This window comes from Grus americana, chromosome 4 (assembly GCF_028858705.1).
Source record: "Grus americana isolate bGruAme1 chromosome 4, bGruAme1.mat, whole genome shotgun sequence".
NCBI lineage: Eukaryota > Metazoa > Chordata > Aves > Gruiformes > Gruidae > Grus > Grus americana.
Window position 1 is genome coordinate 26,277,471 of NC_072855.1, and position 22,674 is coordinate 26,300,144.

Consider the following 22,674-nt stretch of genomic DNA (forward strand, 5'->3'; position numbering starts at 1 on the left):
CATCTTAAGAGTTAGGAAATGTGTAATATGATGGGGGTAAGCATCTGAATGGGAGATACTCTTCTCAGATGTGATTTTTTTTTTTAATTAAAAAAAGAACATCGACAATTTTTGTGTGGAATTCACTGAGAGGTTAACGAGAATTTAAACAACCACGTCGAACAAAGATCCAGCAGGGTTACAAAACTATATGGTTAGTGAATAACAAAAATAGTCAGAGTACAAAGTGTTTTGTGGTTTTTTTTTAAAAAAAAAAACCACCCAAAACCCCAACAACACATCCCCTCAAAAAACCTAAGATTTAGGGTATCAAATTTCAAAGGCTAAGATGGCTTTTATCTAACAGGATTGGAAGAAACTTTGTGAACAGATTTTTTCACTCTGCCTTCTTCCCAATTTCTTGGCCTTCTTATTTCTCTGAAGCAGTCAAAACCAGGAATGACTGAAAGCAGATGAACTATTTCTGGGGTATGATTCAGGATTTTAATTTCTACTACTTTTTTTTCCCCCTTAAAACCCACCTTTTTCTAGATGCAGTTGCCAAGCACATGCCTGAATGTCTCAATTTGCCATAAACTGGACAACAACTACAGCTCTACCAACACAAGCAGTGCATTTCTTTTGCTGCTGAACTGAAGGAAAGGCAAGTCTTATTTGTAGGAAGCAACTCATTTACATTTTTGACAAGAAAACAATTCAGCCCTCTGGGTTTTTTTTTTGTTTTGTTTTTTAACCCACAGGGGTATGAAGGAAAAATAAATTGAAAGTCATGAGGAACTCATATGGACAACAATGCTGTAGTATCCAAGTACGGCACACAAAATAAACCTCTCCTTTGTTTCCAGTCTTGGCAGGTTTTATGGCAGAGCCATTCGATATGGAGAACTCTCATGCAACACCTCTATTGACTAAACAGTTGTTCATCATCCATACAAAACCCCTCAGCATTTTAGTAAGTACAGAAACATTGGAAAGAGTAATTTCTGCACTATCATAGGAAAAAAAATAACATCAGTTAATGAAATAAGGAAATAAAAAGCCAGGGTTTTTTTATGTCTTTCTAGAAGGAAGCTACAGAAGCTATCTCTATAGCAAAACCCCATGATTAATGTATTGGTACAGTAGAGTACTGAAATACTTCTGAAAAAGTTAACAAAGTAGCAATTACATTGAAAATTATGTTGGAGTTTTTGTCAAAGTACTTGTTTAGCCTCACCTTCCCTCAAAAATAATGGCTACAAGAGACAGTCAAATCATATAACGTAGGATTTGTAGTTTTATTTAACTAAAAGAGTATTTGAAACCCATGCCTAGCATACTGAGATAAAACTTTGGTCAGCCTTTTCAGATGCTGAATAACACACAGACATGACTCACCCTGCATCTGAATCCAGTTTTATGTTAGTGTCAGTTACCAAAAACACTTGCATAAACAACAGAAGAGTAGTTGTGAGACAGGCTCTTGTTGGGGCTCTGACTCCTTCCTCAAAGCTAACGAGGACATGCATTTAGAATCATAGAGGTATATTCCTGGGTACCTCCTTCCCTCTCCATTCACAACCCATATTGTATTGACAACTGCTGCAATACAGGGTAAGTTGCTCCTAAGCTGACATGCCACGTGCCATGTTTTTCTGTGACAATGCAGTGGAAAGGATTCTTAGCATCCAAAAAGAAAAATTTATTAACTGAGTCACAAGTCAAGATATGGTTCATTATCTTGGTTATCACATAGGAGTTCTACCTTCTGTGATGGAAGAACTTATTCTTCAGAAAAAACAATTTTTTTCATAATTAAACATCTGTCAGAATAACAAGTTTCATGTTGTCGCTGATGCTTCCTCATCCTGAGCCATGAATAATCACATTAAATATTGCAATACTCCATTAAAAAAGCAATTTTATTTAACATTTTCTAAAATACTTAATTTCTACCTCATGGTACCATTTTCCATTTTTTGACAAATAAGATGAGTCTGGGGACAATAACCTACCGGCTCAAGACAAACAACCAGCTAAGATTCAATTATTTCTTTTCAGGTCTCTCCACAACACCCTCCCCCAAGCAAGAGCTGTGTCCTTGGTTTGCAAGGACAATTGCTATCAACATAGCAAGAAATTTATTTCTTTTTGGAAGTATGATATACCAAGGCAGTAAAATAGGCTGAGCCATGTCCTACACTACCCAGTACTACATCTGCTGCTGCTGTTACCAGTGGCAAAAGGCAATGATGAACGATGACAACACCGGGAGCAGAAGCACAGGCTATTCCATTCACCTGCTGCAATCTGAGAAGTTCCCCCAGGGTTTCCTTCACAACCTATTAATATTATTAACCAAAGCAGGCACCAGAGAATTAGCATCTTTCACAAACAAGCAGCTATTCTTTCCAGTCCTAAGTGATGATAACATAGCAGGAACTTTCCGATAGCCTCTGCTGAGCCACAGAGAGGACTTGCAGCACACTACTGGGGAGCTACTATGGAGCTACTGCAACCACATTTGCCAAGCAACAAGTACTATAGATGATATCATATGATTTCAAGCACCAAAACAGGCTGAATACAGGTCAATTAGAATGGGACCCCTTAAACTAATCTCCTACAGGCTCCCTACGAAGTATCACAGACTGCGTGTCTTTTGGGCCACACTTGGACCTGAAGTTCAGGTTCAACCAACCTCAGTGCTTTGTAGCCAACAGTTTTAAAAAACTCTTAATAAGAAATAGTTTAACTAAAGAGGGGTCACCAATACAAGTACATCCCGAGGTAAGAGCAACCATGGAATTTCTACTAGCCTATGAAACAAATTGTTGATTCTGGTTCAACCCCTAACAGAGGCATACACAGTACAGAAGTTACTGTCTCAGCAGAAATACTGGAACAGTCATGGAAACTCAACTCTCTTGTTAGCAGCAGCAGAGATCCCACTGGGGCACGGAGGAACATGCTGATATGGCCTGAAGGACAACCTGAGCTATCGCTACGTTCATGCAGTTTGTTCTTGGCATGGACTTCCACCTTTAAAGTGTATTCTGTAGACGTTAAACGTGTTAATCCAATGAAATCTGAAAAAGAATTAGTCTATGCTACAGCATCTGTGATCTCAGAGATGATGTGAGCACCAGCTCCACTGTGAGCATGACACCCATGCCTTGTCTGCAAGGCTTACTAAAGACTCTGAAAAGCAGCAATAGCTGCTCAGGTAGTTGAACTCCCACCAACTCCACTACCTCCAAAACCCACAGTTATCACAAAATGAGTAAGTTTTCCTTTTAATTTGAAAAGCTGGGATCTGGCAAGCTGTATCCTCCCTGAGCAGCTAGGGTGAGGAGTTTCACCTGCATTAAAAACAATGACTGAAGCACTATTCCCCTCAGCTTGGCATCAAAACAGTCTGCCAGGAGAATGCTGATTAAAGATTAGCAGGGATGGTCTCACAAAGCTGCCTGCAAGACACCTAGCTAATGCCAGGCCAATGGCTGCACCATGCACTGGCAGAGTGCTTCCTGACAGTAAAACAGAGACCAGCCAAGCACCATGCAGTGAGCAATTGACCTAAAGATGCTCTGATGGACAGGCCTTTGGGGAGCTGGACATGGCTGCAAAGACGATTAAGATGAATTAGGGTGACCGGTCCAATTAAGGTGAAGGTGCTCAACCCAACAGCTTCTTCCCCAGGGAAGACAGTGGAATCTTATTTAAGGGAAATTATGAGACTTCCTTACTGATATATAAAATGACTCAGGACAGCAAGAGGACTTACAGGCTCTTCCAGTGAAAGGGAGAGGATCAAAATGGAAGAAAAAAGAAGACGACAAAAAAAGACATGAGAATGACCTAGTATATAATGCAAATTAACAATTTGCATGGCAACTTATGTTTTAAAGGAATACTGCTCGGTTCCCATGCAAGAATTGAGGCTCTGTCAGGTAGGTACAGAGACTAAAGAAAAACAGCTTGGAAAGAAAAGCTGCATCATCAGCCCAGCCTCCTGTGTATTACAGGCCACTAAGTCTGTCTGATTAACATACACAAAAAGCATGAAGACCACAACTAACCCTGAACCCCTACATAAGTCCTTAAGAGCTGTCTTACTGCACTTTCTAAAACATTCGTATCTCACAAAACTGCATACCAACATGAGATTAGCCCTGGCTGGAGTCCCATCATTCTCTTTGTGCAAAGATTGCTTTAATAAGAAATATCTCATGTCACTGGAGTCTAGCTTTATCTAGGTGGAAATAAAAACAAACAAACCAACCAACCATAAAACCTCTAAAATTCTTCAGGATGCGAAGCTCTTTGTAAGTAAGGAATTCTCTAGAAAAAGTAACATGCAACATGAAAGATCATTTTCTAAATCAATGTCTCTGCTAGGTACTAGCATTTATCTCCTCTCTACATTTTAACTAACCAGCTAAAGAGGAAACTTACAGGATAAGAGTTTGCAGCTGTGCAAACACAAGTAAAGCAAGAACTTGAGGCATGCATAAGATTTGTTCAGTGGCTACAAGGCTGGAGTACATCTGAAAGCTCTACCAGCTCACCTCCATCAGTTAGGACTGTACAAAATAACACCCTTGTAAGGATCAGATCAGCAAAAGCCCAGAAGAGTGCTGCTGCATTTCAGGAAGGTGGAACAGCAATCCTGATGGAAAAACTTCCTGCCTCTGGCAGCAAACAGTGCAGTCTCTCCACAGGGCTCTGCCAGTACAACTGCTTGCATGGTGTAGGCAAACCTACAGACGTGCTTAGCCCAAGTCTTCCAGCTAACAGCACTTTGCGGGCAGACAGTGCCAGACCTCTCACATATCTCTTCTCTCATCTGAAGATGAGAAGCCTCGAGGCTTGCCACGTACTGGGAAGTATGTCTCCAGCCTGTAAGGTCCCATGAGAAGAAAGGGAAAGCCACAGCCCCAGAGGCTGCTGAGGAGCATGCCACCAAATAATCCCTCCACACTGATGGCCTCAGCTGGTGCCACAAAGCAGCTGCTGCTACGGGCCTCCCTCCTACTCTGAGACCCAGACAGAACTACTTGAACCTTCTGATCGCAGGAGACTGCGCTTCTGCTGCACAGAACACTGAAATCCAACAGGGGTGTCTGTGTTAAGACAGTATTACTGACACCACAGAGCACTACTGTGAAACACCTTTGTTGCATACAGCCTTTTCTCGCAGGAGGTGGCAGAGCAAGTTGTAGTGTTTTGTCCCACAAATACAGCTAATCTGCAAGAACGGATAAACCAAGAACTGCTCTTCCCGGAGTAACTAGGAGAGCTGGAGCATCTTTGTTAACAAACATCATGATAAACAATGTAAATACAACATAGATATACAGGAACCTCCCGTCTCTGTGCTGGAAGAAATCTGAGACTTCAGTGTTTGAAATGTGGGATGAGAAAAGTGCAGAAGGAGCCCCCACACACCCGAGAGGATCCCTGGACACAGCAGGTTACTTACTCTCCCCAGCTTGTTGGTGAAAAGCCTGTACCAGAGCACCAAATCCTGTGGTCCTGGGCCCCAGCACCCCCTCAGGTGGCTGCAGAAATCAGGCAAGCTGCAAAACAAAGACAAGTCACAAGTCAAGGATGGATTAATGAAAACTACTGAGCTCGCACAGGTGCAGGTTACCAGAAGAAACCCACAATGTTGCCCTCTGCAGCAGTGAGAGCCAGCAAGGCGGCAGGAGCCTGAGAATCAGGCAAGCACAACAAGTGACTGAGTAACCCAAACAGCCACCTTCGGTTTAAATCCTTAAAACCCATCTGCATTCAACAATGCACACACAGGAAAAGTAAAAGCAGAACAGAGGATCCGTATATTACGGTGCAGGGATCTTCCCAAACCAGGCAGGTGTTGCAAGCTGCTGTCAGACTATGACAGTGCAGGCATGTAGGAGACATACTGCAAAGCATGCCTTAAATTCTCTCTCTCTCTGTGCTGCATTACAGACCTGTGGTTTTCCCCATGCGCAAACACTGAATATCACTAAGAAAATTAATTTAGATGATAGAGATAAGCCTCAAGTTAGAAAAAAAAGCAACAAGAAGTCCTCACTAAACAGTACGTTGATAACCTATTTTAGAAAATAAAGTGAAAAAACATCTTTTTTATCATGCTCATGTTCAGTAGACATCAAGTATATAATTTATTTTTCCAAAGTCTGTATACTGTATCACAGTCACTCCCCAACTGTTCTACTTTCTGGTAAATGATTACATTAATGCTCTGGGGTTTAGTACTGAAAAATATATTGGGATTGCTGCCACACAGTGATTGAAGCGACTCAACCAATTCCTTATCCACCCAGTGGTCCATCTGTCAAATCCATGTCTGTCCAATTTAGAGACAAGGATGTTGTGTGAGACAGTGTCAAATTGTATAAGTCCAGGTAGATGATGTCAGTTGCTCTTCCCTTGTCCACCAATGCTGTAACCCCATCATAGAAGGCCACCAAATTTGTGAGGCATGATTTGCCCTTAGTGAAGCCATGTCATCATCACCTTCTAATTTTCCATGTGCCAGAGGTGAGACTGATCAACCTGCAGTTCCCCGGGTCTTTCTTTTTTTCCCCGTTTTAAAAATAGGGGTTATGTTTCCCCTTTTCCAGTCAGTAGGAACTTCACCAGACTGCCATGACTTCTCAAATATGATGGATAGCAACTTAGCAACTTCATCCGTCAGTTCCCTGAAGACCCGTGGATGCAACTCATCAGGTCCCATGGACTTGTGCACCTTTGGATTCCTTAGATGGTCTCAAACCTGATCTTCTCCTACAGTGGGCGGTTCTGCATTCTCCCAGTCCCTGCCTTTGCCTTCTGCAACTTCGGCAGTGTAGCTCGAGCACTGGCCGGTGAAGACTGAGGCAAAAAAAAATCATTGAGTACCTCAGCCTTCTCCATATCCCAGGTAACCACGTCTCCCATATCATTCCGGAGAGGGCCCACATTTTCCCTAGTCTTCCTTTTATCACCAACATATCTACAGAAGCTTTTCTTGTTGCCCTTGACGTCCCTGGCCAGATTTAATCCTATCAGGGCTTTAGCTTTCTTAGCCTGATCCCTGGCTGCTTGGACAATTTCTCTACCCGCCCGTGCTTCCACCCTCTGTAGGCTTGCTTTTTGCATTTGAGTTTGTCCAGGAGCTCCTTGTTCATCCATGCAAGCTTTCTGGTGTCTTTGCCAGACTTCCTCTTTGTTGGGATGCCAATTCCTCTTTGTTGATCTGTCAGTCAAACTGTTCTTGGATTCAAGGTATTTTTCAACTTTATATTTGTTCGTTCATCTGAAGAAAATAAATATACAAGACCAAAGATACAGATCTCATCTGCTCTAGAGCTTAATTTTTTTTCTCTTTGTTAAAGCTAACACCAGGCTAAATCAAGCCAAATTATATTCCATTTTAAAGAGAGATTTATTTTTTCCTGTCCTTGTTCTAACAGAAGTCCAAGAACTATAAATCCTAGAAAGTACTGAGACAAAACAGATCATTTAAGACAGCTAGAAATGTTCTCGTTAAAAATCAGGTTTCCAAATGGCAAATACAAAAATAGACCTTTTTACAAGACAGATGAAAAATAATTTTAAAATCTATGGCTTTTTGAAGAAAGCAAGAAAATATACTCATTTTCATGTCATTAATGAAATAACATTTTTTAAAAAAACTCTTTGGGAGGGCAGGAAGAAAATAGAACAAGGCTCATTCAACTAATATTCTAACCCATTTAGCAGGCACATTTGTGGACTTTTGTATCAGACAATCAGATTTCAGTATTCAAGAGAGAAAAAAGAGGGAGAGAAGGAAAATACATGTTGTGTTAACACCTTCATACCAGTAAAGCCAAGAAACTAACAATTTCCTTCTGTTTGAGATTCACAGGTTTTATATAAACAAAACTTTCTGGGTTAAGTGTTGAGACCCCAAACTTTTCCACAGACTGGGTATACAAGCTAGCTTTTTCCCAAATATTTTTAAGGGGTTTCTTCCCAAGAAACAGAAGCACCCATCTGTGCTGGCACGGCCATTTTTATAATTAACCCTCTTCATCCTATATATGAAACCTAATTTGTTCTAAATCAAGCCTAGCATAATGGCAACAGAAACAGTAGTTAATTCAATTTTTTAAAAAAAAAAAAAAAAAGCAACAGCTCAAAAGCATTTTATGCCTGAAACAAGATAATGTTTTGATCCAAACTAAGACCGGGTCAGCTGCCAGTCCACAGATCAGAGGAAGGCCTGAAATACAAAATACAGGTCTTGAAGGTAAAAATGACCGAGCTTTCCAACAAAACAGCAGATGGGCAATTGCAAAACAAAAGTTTCAATAAGAGACATCTGACCTCAGATCCAAAGGGATATTAACACTGGTGACATAAATCCCTGAAACTGCGCTATCACACACTCAACGTTTTCTATTTCCCAGTTGAGAACCTCTCTCCCAACCCTGAGCGTCCTTCCGTTTCTCAGCGTCCTGCTGAACACATCCACCTCTCCACCCGCAGTTTTACCACGTTACCTGCCATGAAAATTGGCAGACTTGAAAATGACTCGGGAATGAAGAGAGAAATTTTTTTTCTTCCTGTTTATAAATCTTAATATTTCAAAGCAAAGCTCAGCCAGCCAACAGTGCAGCAAGCTCAGTCTCCCAGACCTATGCAAGCTAGAGTAATTTATTCAGGACTTTATTAAAAGCAGTAAATTGGAAGGCAGATAGCACGCAGGCACTGATATTCTTCTTAGAAAATGAATTAGCAAATGTTTAACGCCCACAGATGACAAAGTAGGAACATACTGTTACAGTTAATGAAATAAACAACTGGCTGGTTGAGGTAATACTAGGTGCAAGTTTAAAAAACACTTAATAGTCCCTATTTCTTTCTTTTGCAAAGATGCGGCGACAGCTATGTATACTTAAAGTGTGATTAGATATTCCTGGGTACTTGGATCTCCAGGGGACACAGACCTGCAATCGAGTCCTCAACTAGCCTCAGAAACAAGTGATCTCACAGGTGCCAGCATGCCACCTGATCTTGGGCACACCACAGCATTTCAGTTAGAAATAATAAAACCAAACAGAAAACACCAGCCAGCAAGGAAAAAATTCGGGAGTTATTGCCCCTGTTGAAATGCTAGAACAAAACTATCTCTCAAAACAGAGACAGACATCTACCTGATAGAGACTCCCCATGGATTTGTAATTCTAAACTCAGATCAAAGCTACTTTCTTGAGGTTTAGCAGGAATTTACTGAGCTAAGAATCACTGCAGCTTTTTTACTCCTGCTCCACTGCAGGCTGTGCTTGTGCCTGGTGGCTTCCTGCCAAAAGCTAGGAAGGTTAGCAGGTCTGATTGTTCTCCGTTCCAACCTCCTTGCTCTTAGTAAGGAACTGTGAAGTTTAGGTTAAATATAAGAGAGGCAGGTTTCCAATCACCAAATTTCAACTGGAGTTATTCAGTACCAAGATAAGTTTTATACTTCAGTAACTCTTTTTCCTGAAGCACACACTATATAGATGGTGCATCAGCAAGGTTCTCAGATGTTTCTGTTGACTTAAACTGAGTCAGTCTGATTTAAATCCACTTAATCTAAAAACTGACATCAAAAAATAGAAGTATTCACCAAATCTTCCCCCTTCCCCACTGGGCAAGTGCTTCTCGGATGGCCCCAGCAGAGGGCGGCCAGCCAGGGCTTGGGGGTGGCACATCTCTCCAAGGAAAGCAACAGATAGTCTTCCACTGCTTCACCTCAAAAGCTTGTTCTACCTATTTGCATCAGGGAATACAAATTTTAAGGATTACATCACTCCGGAGCACCCCTCCTGTATCCTTTGTAATAATGGTTATATATCGCTAACAGCCTGCAAACTTGTCTGTGTTGGGCAGGGTAGAAGGCTGTAAAATCACTAACATGCAAGTCAGCAGGGATCCAGTTGCTCTGGGAAAAGTAACTACGGATTTCCCAATTCTTGCGCTTTTACGATGGAAGCACAGTTATGGACTTATGCATGAGGTTGAGGATATTACATATGTACAGTACTCATCATATAGAGATGAGTGAACTGGTATCAGTATGAAACTAGTGACAATTTTCATACTGCAGTTTTCTCTAGACATACATAGACATGCAGACACGCTGCTTTTATGTTATCAGACTGGGGACTCTGCCTTCAAGTGTCTTTAAACAGGAATCACAGGATCCCACCTACCCCCTCCATCAAAATTTCCACCTCTTCCTCCAATTTAAAAATAGAAGAAAAGTAGTCCAGCATAACATCAATAATTAATAAGTACAGCATGGTCATCTATTTTAGGGACAAATTTTTCTCTTTCCCTCTAGAAAGTACATTACCAGTTTCTAAATCCAGTCCATCAGACAGCCCTGAGAACCCAGGCTGCTGGAGTTTGTTTCTGAAAGGAGGAGAAAAGGAAAAGCTGACTTTGGTTCTAAGGTTTCTAGCAGCCTGAGTCTGGAAATAGGGGTTTGGGTATTTTAAACGAACAAACAAAAAACACCACCACCACCACCACAACCCCACACAACAAATTATGGTTTTCTTACCAAAAAAAAAAAAAAGCCCCACCAACAAAACAAAACACACCACCAAAAAAAAAACCCCAAACAAGCCTGCCAGGTGTATTAGCAAGTTGCACTTCAATCTGACAGATGTGAAGGACTCTCATAACATAACAATGGGTAAAAGACTCATTAAAGAGGGGGTGGAGGAAAAGGCTGCTGTCACCGCCTCAAGAATTCCCTGATGTTTTTAGCATCTACCTTTCTTTGTCTGCATCTTACCTTCTTTTACAGCAGTTTTTGCCAAATCCACAGAAGGAAGCATCTTACACATCAGTTCACTTACTGCCCTAGAGGGCCAAAAGGAAAATAGCATCACTTAGATGGTATTTTACCTTCCCAAATTTTTGAAGCACAGTTTTTTGAAGGTCAGGAAGAAGCATTTCCTTCACCATTCATGGCTAAAACACTGAATACACATGGCACTGTTTAATTTATGAATTCTGAGAAGTCCAACAAACCTGAACAGATTTGCTTATCCATTATTTGCAGATTTGGTTATCTATTATTTACAGGAGAGGTCCCGCTCCTCCCCTTCTAGGTTGAAAAGCATATTCTGGACACCTGCCTAGAAAGGGCAGGAGATGGGTTCCTGGGCCAAGAATGAACGTGGGCATGGGTCTTCTGCCTCCCCACAATGCGCACTGACCACAGTGTCACTAGAGACGAGACTGTAAGGAGGGAAACTCTTGATATTTATGAATGATACTTGAGTTTGTCCCCTTCATTTTGGTAATTCTTTTTATTAAAAATGTCTAAAGTGGATATTGGAAGGTGGTTTTTGTTTTTCCTTTTAAAGTTTTGCACAGAGGGGGGCACAGGGTGGGGCAGGAGGGGAAGAGCTAAAAAACTTTCCTTTAATGCCAGTCTGGACCACATCTGTATTTTCATTTTAGCAAATAGTCCCCACCATTGCCCTCAAATCATTTACGCAGACTTTCACGAAGCCAGTGACTGCTCCCAAACACCAGGGTGTTACTTTGATCCTCTGGCTGCATGACTTACTGCCCGCTGAGCTGTGCTGCACAGACTCCAAAGCAGAAGAAAGCAAAGCACTGGGTTGACACTGAAGCAGAATTCATCTTCAGCCTTGGAGAGGCTGACGTCTCCCACTGCACAGTGCTGGCTCCAGCTCACCTGGTCCTGTCAGATTGTGCACTCCAAAAAACACACTTTGATTCATGTTCTGCTTCTATAGTTCCCCATAAAATCATAATATACTACCAGTAAAAACTTTTATGGAAATACCCTACCCTTATAGTCTGAGGGAGTTGGTATTTCCATTTGAGAGAAATTCAGTTTCCTAAGGGTGAACTCACCCGCCAGGGCAAGGAGCTGTTTCAGAAAGACAGATGCTGTTCTGGTGCTAGGTCTCAGCACACATACATCCAACATGCAAAAGCCAATGGAAAAGGAAGAAAGCATGGAAACATCCTGAACACAGCTCCCACATCCTGGGGCAGGCTGTTTGCAGCGTGCCAAGCATCCTCCCAGCAGCACAACTAAGCCTTATATCCCCCTTTTCCATCCCTAAGCCCATCCCTTCTCTCCAGCTTTCGGTGTGACTGCTATCAACTCACAACAAGAACCAGACAAGTAGCTGCTATTACAAAACTATCTTGAGCAAATGTCTGGGCTGAGGCTGTTAGTTTCTGGGTTATTATGCCAAAAGCACAGCATCATCAACACAGTGGTACATATCGCTCAACATCAACTCTTCAAGCACAGTCCAAGTAGCACTGTGGAATTTTTCCCCCAGTGGATGGCAATCAAGCCGTATTTTCTGTTTGCTTATCCCTCCTGACCCAAGCTTTAGAGCTCACAAAAGCCCAACACATGATTTGCTGTTAGACTTCTGCAGCAATACAAGTGTGCTTTGAAAACACTCAAGCAGCTGAGTTAAAGATTTTTTTTTTTAAAAAAAGCAACTTAGGAGTGGAAAAAGAAACGATTCAATATTTTAAAACAAAACAGCCTGGAATTCCTCTGGAAAAAGAAAAATCTTATTCTTAGCACAATGGGGTGCAACTTAGCTAGCTGACCAATTTTCCAAATACATGTTAAGAATAAAACTTGCTTTCACACAGGCATCAAATTTTAAGGAAGGAATTGAAAGCCCAGGAATTCATGCTGATACATGTGACAGAGACCAACCATGAGGGTTAGAAGCAACTAAAGATGCTCATCCACAAGCTGTCTGAGAGAAAAACATCTCCAAATGATTCGACTTCTTAGCAGACATACCATACTTGAGACCAGGTTTTATCTGTCATTTAGAGAAAGACCTGTGGGTGATGAGTATTCAGGTCACACACACCTTTTCTGCAGCAACCCACAGCACAACTATTCATGTGATAAACACCCACGTCACAGCAGAAGCCAGTGGCAATGAATAATGCAGGAGATCCAGTCACTCTACCACACATCATACCCATGGGATATAGAGGCAGCGTTTTAGCTCAAGTCATCCTTCCCCCCTCTAGGGCACAAGCATTAAGTTATTCTCTCCCCACCTCCTGTTCTACACATGCATTAACAGGTCAAACCCAGCAAAACAGGATGAGTCGTTGCAGAAGAAATAGGGACACACACAGAAATGCAATACACCCTCTCACAAGATGATACTAAAATATTACATCATCTGCTCAAGACCTCCACAAACCAGAGACACAGTTTTCCCAACAAGGTAGTCCTTTGTTCACATTTCCCAAGAGATGTACTTTCCCGCCATTAAAACAATTTCACAAAGCATTAGCTAAACCAGGATAAATTAAAATGGAGCCACACTCAGGCTTACCTTGTAACCCTGCCTGAATGAAGGCAAGTTATTAAAAGTGCACTGCAAAACTAAAGTGAAATCTGAACTTGCAAGTCAGCTCCTTTTTTAAAAGAAGGCATTATCATCTGTGCTCTATGTACAAACTCTCCCAGTAACTGACTTCAGTTATTTGTTCCTATTCTGGAATATTATTACCACTGTGTAATTCTCCCCAACCTCTCTTGGTATTCTCCAGTACTTTCCGGCTTATGCTGCACACAACAGGGTGCTCCACCTTCAAGCATCTTTGAGACCCACCATGCCAGGGCTTACGGCGTAATGGGACAAGGCACTCTGCAATGCCAGCTTGGCTTCTCTGGCACTCTCTGTCTTTCAGCATCCTGCTTAGTCAACCACTCTGCCAGCACTGCTGGCCTTCACGCAGCTTTCGCATTAGCCTGGGCATCCACTCATGCTGCAGATTTATTACGCCATTAGAAGAGTGTCTTTGTCTCGCATCTGCGTTGTTTCATACTATTTATTTTATGTTATTTTCATACATACAAGAAAATCTATATGGAAAAATTTGTCCAGCAGGAGACCAAATTGCATTCATGAAAGCTCAGGCAGGCTTTCAAGACTGCACACTTAAAATGAGTGCACTAAAAAAAAAAAAAAGGCAGAATAAAAGGCTCAAGTCTCTCTCCAGTTTTAGTCATAATCAATTTTAATGATGCTGTTAGAAGCCCTCATAATTTTGGTTTCAAAGCCAGCTAAAAGACAATGAAGAACCTTTAACTTAGGCAACGTGCACTAACAGAAATCATACTGATTCTGCGCACCAGGACAACATATTCAAAACTTTTTGCACAATAGCTGCTTAGCTGTAAAAAGGGATCATCTCCTCCACCTTAAAAGCATCTCTCATTCTGGTTCAGGGAATGGGGAAAGGGGGGAATAAAGTTTAAAATACATTACAGCACTTTTTCCTCCCCCACACACTAAAAGATCTTATGCAAGCCTATGAAAGGTTTAGAATACATGATTACATATGTGCTTAATAGAATTAAGGCAGAACCACTGTTAGAAGTAATTATCAGACCTGTCTCATCTCCATCACCTCAAATATAACGACTGTTGGGTTTGTTCTTTGGGTTTTTTTGTTGTTATTTTTTGTCAGCAAGTACTTGGAATATTGCTTGCTCAGAATAGCCGGTGGTTAATAGAAGAAAAAAAAATCCTTATTTAGCATATTCCTTTATTAATCATCTTTGCTGGCTAGCTGACTCACCATCTAGGGTTGATCTCTTAAGGAAGTGGATGAAAAATACGGCAGCTGTGGTCTCACAATTCTTACTGAAAGATATTTAGATCAATTTTATTTTTACTTAAAACCGCAGTTCTGGTGCTATGCAGTATTTTCTCAATTCCCTACCTCTGATAGGGAGATCTATTAATGGTGCATGAACCCAATGAAAAGAATTAAATTAATTTGCTGATCATCTTCAAAAGACAAGCATACATCTTCCTACTGTGTCAAAATCTGCTGTGAGGTTAAAACCTCTCACCTAATGCATATACTTTTAGGGGATTATTTTGTTTGGTTGTTTTGGGGGGGATGTTGGGGGTTTTTTGTTTGTTTTTTTTAAACCAACTTGAGGCCACTGCTAGAAGAGATCCTGCAGTTTTCCCTGAGAAAATGATGATGAACTGTTCTAGCAACAACAGGAAAAAATATGCTTTCCACAGAAAAGAAACTAGGAAGACAGAAGATACAAAATCATCAGCTATAGAAAGAACCACTACCTAAAGAGCAAACTCCAAGGACGATTGTCAGATGACAAGAAATCGGGTACTTAGACACCAGAGATGTTACTCGTGTCAGACACTCGCTTCCTGCTTGGAGCACTGACTTCCCATTGTTCTCAGTACCACCTCTGACTTCAGAACAGCATTGACTACTTCTTTGCCTTAAGTTACACAAAGCTTTCCTTAACTACCCTATGGGCTTCAAAAGTTTATTCCCCTAAATTTAGCCATATTCTATCCTGAAACACAAGCATATTCTTAATTAATTTTAAAAAACCTTTTCTGACAATTTTAGACAAAAAGAACTACATGCTGTAGGACTGCACTCAGCATTTCTATTTTGTAAAAAAAAAAAAAAAGCGTTTCTCAGTAATGGCTTCTGCTCATGTATGATTACACAGCCAAGAAACACAATACGTGCTCACAAGTCTGATGTGGCAATTATTCATAAAATTAAAAAAATCTATTATTTTTATTTAATTTATTAAATAATACAAATGAAGTTGCTCGATTAGGAAGCTTTTTCAAAATACAATCACTTAAAAAGTGTTTTGTTTTTTAACAACAACAAAGCTAGAGATTAATAACTATATTGCTATGCCTCAAATATGCTCATTTTAGGGTTTTTTCCCCCTAGCACATTGAATTTTTTCCAATTCATGCAGAACCATTCACGCCAGTAAGAAACTGAGGGGCATCATACATAACAACAGTGAGACGGATCTCATTTCTAAACGCTGTGCTCCCAAACTGAATTTAACACAGAATAAGACTTTTCTTTTTTCTCCCCCCTCAAATAAAAGGTTGTCCTGGATATGCACTGCAGTGCTTTGTCCTAGTGCTCCCGAATTCCCAACACACCCACTCGTGCTGTATCAAGAATGCCAGCTATGTTTAGCAGTTTGTTTGGAGGTACTGCAGGAATTTAGGGTCAGCAAGTAGCCACAGGCGGTCAGATTTACTCAAAAAAGTTACGTTAATCAATACAGGGAGAAAAAAAAGGAATCTCTTCACTAGAGACAGAGGGGCTTGACAGCCTCTTAAATAAGGACTGATAATGACTAGAAGCACGAGAGCGATGCTGGCTTGGACAGGAAAGTTCTGGAGCTGTCCGAGTATTGATCTTCTCTGGCTAAACTGTGACAAAAGATGCAAAGTATCATGAAATTAAAAAATAAAAAGAAGGTAGTCTACAACAAGAGCCAAAACATGTAATAGGTAGAACAAACTGAGCTGAAGTACTGATGGAGAAGCCTTGAGGAAGCCTCCGTTAAGTCAATGGGAATTTAGCCACTAATTTCACAGAACCTAGATTGAGGCCTGTGTCACAAATGAAAAATAAAATTCAAAACTCTTTTGGAGCTTACAAGTATTTTTCCTCACACATGCCACCTCCAAGAGGTCTCAGAACCTCTTAGAGTATAAGCGCAGAGTTACAGCTGTAGAAACAAAATCACTGACCAGCCATGCCAAGGTTGAATATAGACGGCTGAAGTGCGACCACCATAAAGCTAAAACATTAAAACTCTCTACCAGACCCTTCAAAACCTTAACGGTGCCAGAAGTTGCTAGAGAGCACTATGAGGAGTGAGCACCTACAACCTCAGCTGAGGTCCACAGAAGCCAAGAGGAAGAATTCCCATTGCTTCCAGTTTACCCACCTAGGAAGCTGGCTGTGCTCAGAGCTCCTGGGGGAGAACCAGTGGCTCCAAGACTTCCTGTCAGAGATATAAGTGTGTGTGTGTATATACATATGTGCAAGTATGCAATGTGGATGCACACAGGCACACATTTTAGATGCCTACAAGGCTAGCCAACTCGGAGCCTTCTTTTAAAAGCAACTTATTCCCATAGTCAAAAGCAACAGTGAAATTTAGTATTGCTATTAAGCACAGTATAAACTCAAAATACGCATAAGCAAGGGCTGGAACTGTCTTTAATTTCATGCAAGCAGAACTTAAATAGAATACAGAGTCCTGGACTCAACAGGTTAAACTCCAAGTAGGAACAGGCAGTGTTCACTTCAGCTTAAGGAATAATTTCACATACATTCAGCTGCAGAAAGTCAAAGTTGCTGTTTCACAGCAGAGTGAAATGCTTTGTGTAAATGGTACAGTTTTATATCTACTCTGATTTAAGCCAACTGTCCCTTTCAGCAGCAGTTGGCCTTTGGAGTGACTCAGTTGCCTCATCACAGGGATGCATCTTTGATGGGTTAGTTTTCAAGCTGGGTCCTCAAATTGATCAGCTTGGACAAGGGGCTACAAGGGTGCCAGGGAGGAGACGGCATGTTGCAATAGCTTGAAGAAGATGGACAGACACCCTTTAACAGTTGCTGTCAGAAACAGCTTTTAAAACATTAATTTTGGAGCAGTTCAAAGTGGTGTGAAACCGTGCCCATAATCTTTCACCGTGCCTTTAAACTTCATTGAAAGATGTCACATCTGGCATGTGCGACAGTCCAGGAGCATCGCCAGCACTAATGACTCAGATAACATACGTAACCTCACCAGTGTGCTCGACTGTTATCCTCCCCACTCTGTGTCTTCAGTGTTGTTTAAAAATAGGAGAGGGGAAAAGAGAAAAAGAAAAAAATCTCATTAGGGTCATATCTTCAGCTTACAGAAATCCACTCATGGGTTCATATAAATTTCAGATGGGAGTCTGATCTGATTTTCTAATTTCAACACAGACAAAGAGGTCGTCCTCCTCCTCTGAAGGTCGAGAAGGAGGATGCAGTAGCTGACACAGGGACAGCCCAGCTCAGTCCTTGTCACCTGTGAAAGGAAAGGAATGGTGACCCCAACATCAGTGAAGCAAAAGCCCCCCAAAAGAATCTAGATGTATCTGGCATATGCTGCCCACAGTAACAAGCATTTTTAAAGAGATGCCTTTTGTCAGAAACAGGACAATACCAGAAGCCCAAGGAGCTTCAGCAGATGCAGGAGGCAGAGCACAACAAGCAGCAACAGAGTTTCACTTACAGAAACATCCCAAGAGTCCTTATACACTGCATATCTGGTCAGAGGAATATTTACCTGACAAAGACATGCCAATGCTCCTACAAGTCAAACAGTTTATGCAGTAGACAAAATACTATTAGAGTTTAAAAAAAAAGAAAAAAGATAAAGGTTGAGAAAGCACCAACACTATAGTTCAAAGGCAGCTTGAGTTTAGAAAATGTAATAAAAACCAGGGAAGTGTTCTGCATCCCTTCCTAAGGGAGGCAAACAGCGCCACAGGCAATGGTACTTTCAGTCACAGTAATTTAAGCATGGTCTTAAATCAATGGAGAATGCTTTGGTGTAAGCGAGGAGAAAACCCTGTTCATAGCAGAAATTAGCAGACAAAACCTGTTCCCAGTAAAATCAGTGGAGCTAGGATTCATCACACTGTTTCCATAATTAACACCAGCCTTTTTTTTTTTAATATATATTCCTTTTCAATTACAAATACATTTGGTCAGGTCTTTATCAAATATTTAGAGAAATCAATGCATTAAATAAATAGTTTTTTAAAAACCACCACACACCTTCCATATAATATGCCAAGATAGATATGTGTTTTAAAAACTGATTTGAGACAATGCCTTAAAATTCTCAGTGCATTTGTGCCAGCTGTCATCTGCCCCCAGTCTCCTGGGGTATTTATTACTGATCATCTTTCCAATTAATCCTGTTACTGTTTGTGCTTCTAACAAGCAGCTTGTGAACTCACCTAAAGATAGTCTGCTAAAAGAAATTTAAAAAATATCAAATCTATGCCTAGTTACCAAAAAAATATCCATAATTAGTATAGCAGAGGCATACTGCTGTATGTTTAAACCTTAACACAGTGGATTATTAAAAAAGCCAGTTGCCATTCAGCACGTATTCCTAAGAGACAGGCTTCGCTGCTTATCTTTTTGCAAGATCACCATATCAAACCAGCAGAAAATACATAATACTTTTAAAGTTCACCATACTCAATGAAATACTACTTTAGAAGACAAAGTCCCAATTAGGGATACATATATGCAAAATGTACGCTGCAGAGGATGGTGACTAGCAGCGGATCGTTAGATTACGAAATACATCCTTCTGAGTCGGTCATTGCACAGGCACATGAAGATCTATGTTTAAATTTAACACAATCCTAATGTGGCTGGTAGTAGGCAAAAACAGAGCTTTCAAACCTAATGGTGTGGGCTGAGTTATGGAGAGAGCAAGTTATTTGCCTGTGGCTCTGCATTAGCTGAGAACGGGGTAGTCCACCTCACACCTAACAAAGACTGGACACAGCAGCTTCAAGATTGGCCACACAAACCAAAGAGGCACTTGCAGAGGGCTGACAGACCAAAAAGCAGCAGCAGGTTCTCTTCCCACTTCTGTATAATAAACTGGTGATAAGTGTAGTGGGTTGACCCTGGCTAGAGGCCAGGTGCCCACCAGAGCCGCTCTCTCACTCCCCTCATTCACTAAACAGGGGAGAAAAGGCATAACGAAATGCTTGTAGGTCGAGATAAGGACAGGGAGAGATCACTCACTAATTATTGTCACGAGCAAAACAGACCAAACTTAGAGAGGGAATTCATCTAATTTATTACTAGGCAAAACAGAGTAGAGGAATGAGAAAATAAAATCAACTCTTAAAACACTTCCCCCCACCCCTCCCATCTTTCCAGGCTCAACTTCACTCCCGGCTTCAACCTTCCCCCCCTCAGCGGCACAGGGGGACGGGGAATGGGGGTTATGGTCAGTTCATCTCACGGTGTTTCTGCCGCTTCTTCATCCTCAGGGGGAGGACTCCTCTCATCATTCCCCTGCTCCAGCATGGAGTCCCTCTCACGGGGTGCAGACCTTCAGGAGCAGACTGCTCCAGCGTGGGGTTCCCCACGGGGTCACAAGTCCTGCCAGCAAACCTGCCCTGGCGTGGGCTCCCCTCTCCACGGGTCCACCGGTCCGGCCTGGAACTTGCTCCAGCGTGGGCTTCCCACGGGCCGCAGCCTCCTTCAGGTGCCTCCACCTGCTCCGGCGTGGGGTCCTCCATGGGCTGCAGGTGGAATCGTTACACCCCCTCATCCTTCCTCCATGGGCTGCAGGGGGACAGCCTGCTTCACCACGGCCTTCACCACGGGCTGCAGGGGGATCTCTGCTCCGGCGCCTGGAGCACCTCCTCCCCCTCCTTCTGCACTGACCTTGGTGTCTGCAGAGTTTCTTACATCTTCTCACTCCTCTCTCCAGCTGCAAAAGCTCTCTCTCTCTAAGTGTTTTTCTTCTTCTTAAATATGTTATCACAGAGGCGCTGATTGGCTTGGCCTTGGCCAGCAGCGGGCCCGTCTTAGAGCCAGCTGGCATCGGCTCTATCAGACACAGGGGGAGCTTCTAGCAGCTTCTCACAGAAGCCACCCCTGTAGCCCCCCCACCACCAAAACCCTGCCACGCAAACCCAACACAATAAGGAGGAGAAGAACAGTTAAAAAAACCACAAGCACTTGCCACCTTTTTCACAAGGCGGCTTTCAAAAATCCTGTAAAGCCCAAAAATCCATAACCGGGATAATTCTGTGATTCCTGATAAGCAGGAAAGGAAGTGACTGTGCTTTGTATAAGCCAAGCAAAGATTTCTATTACCATGGCTTAAATAAAACAGACCCCAAGAGAGGAAATAAATGTTACCCAAATCATCTGGCACATTTTCCCTGTCTCAGGTGTAACAGACACCAAGCCTCCCAGACCAGGTACAGTGTTTCCTTGCCAGGGTCACATCCACTTCCCTCTTGGTAAGGAATACTTTTAAGTAATTACAATTGTGCCATGTAGGTTCTGATGGCTTCATCGTAATTGCTTATGCTTCTCAAAAAAAGAGAAGCTATCAGGTAAAAAAAAATGACCCCAAACCATCTCCTCACTTCACTAGTTTTGGGACAGATCAACGCTGACTTTAAAGTGAACAAAAAGATTTCTGAAGGGATACCTTTGAAACAAGATGACAATCCCCTCTTCCTTCAAATTAGCATGCTTTTTTCCAAAGCCAGGTCACTGTGGTGGGTTGACCCTGGCTGGATACCAGGTGCCCACCAAAGCCGCTCTATCACTCTCCTCCTTAACTGGACAGGGGAGAGAAAATATGATGAAAGGCTTGTGGATCAAGATAAGGACAGAGGGAGATCACTGAGGAGTTACTGTCACAGGCAAAACAGACTCGACTTGGAGAAATCTGAATTGATTTCATAGAATCGTTTAGGTTGGAAAAGACCCTTATGAATCATTGAGTCCAACCCTTAACCTAACACTGCCAAGTCCACCACTAAACCATGTCCCTAAGCACCACGTCTACACATCTTTTAAATACCTCCAGGGATGGTGACTCAACCACTTCCCTGGGCAGCCTGTTCCAGTGATTGACAACCCTTTCAGTGAAGAATTTTTTCCTAATATCCAATCTAAACCTCCCCTGGCGCAAGTTGAGGCCATTTCCTCTTGTCCTATCCCTTGTTACTTGGGAGAAGAGACTGACCCCCACCTGGCTACAGCCTCCTTTCAGGTAGTTGTAGAGAGTGAGAAGGTCTCCCCTCAGCCTCCTCTTCTCCAGGCTGAACAACCCCAGTTCCCTCAGCCGCTCCTCATAAGACTTGTGCTCTAGACCCTTCACCAGCTTCACTGCCCTTCTCTGGACACGCTCCAGCACCTCAATGTCTTTCTTATAGTGAGGGGCCCAAAACTGAACACAGCACTCAAGGTGCAGCCTCACCAGAGCCGAGTCCAAGGGGATGATCACCTCCCTACTCCTGCTGGCCATGCTATTTCTGATACAAGTCAGGATGCTGTTGGCCACCTTGGCCACGAGGGCACACTGCTGGCTTACATTCAACTGGCTGTTGACCAACACCCCCAGGTCCTTTTCCGCCAGGCAGCTTTCAGCCACTCTTCCCCCAGCCTGTAGCGTTGCCTGGGGTTGTTGTGACCCAAGTGCAGGACCCAGCAGTGGGCCTTGCTGAACTTCAGTTGACCTTGGCCCATTGATCCAGCCTGTCCAGATCCCTTTGTAGAGCCTTCCTACCATCAAGCAGATCAACACTCCCACAAACTTGGTGTCGTCTGCAAATTGACTGAGGGTGCATTCAATCTCCTTGTCCAGATCATTGAAAGATATTAAACAGAACTGGCCCCAGTACTGAGCCCTGGGGAACACCACTCGTGACCAGCCACCAACTGGGTTTAACTCCATTCACCACAACTCTCTGGGCCTGGCCTTTCAGCCCGTTTTTTTACCCAGAGTGATTTATTATCAATCAAATCAGAGTAAGATAATGAGAAATAAATGAGAAATAAAACCAAATCTTAAGAACACCTTCCTCCCACTCCTTCCTTCTTCCCAGGCTCAACTTCATTCCCAATTTCTCTACCTCCTCCCCACCAGCAGCACAGGGGGACGGAATGGGGCTTGTGGTCAGTTCATCACGTTGTCTCTGCCGCTCCTTCCTCCTCAGGGAGGAATACTGTGTCTTCTCTCCAGCAAAGAGGAAAGGTTAGGTTTTAAATAGTGACTAG

The 22,674-nt window shown here is 42.3% G+C and overlaps 1 protein-coding gene across 17 annotated transcripts in view; it reads right to left on the reverse strand.

Moving 5' to 3' along the window:
- APBB2 (amyloid beta precursor protein binding family B member 2) overlaps nt 1-22,674 on the reverse strand; it is a 194,510-nt gene that overhangs the window by 125,989 nt on the left and 45,847 nt on the right. For all 17 annotated transcript variants that reach the window (XM_054824067.1, XM_054824068.1, XM_054824065.1 and 14 more), the window contains one exon: nt 5,465-5,561. The gene's annotated coding sequence lies outside the window, so the exon portion shown is untranslated. The remainder of the gene's footprint in view (nt 1-5,464; nt 5,562-22,674) is intronic.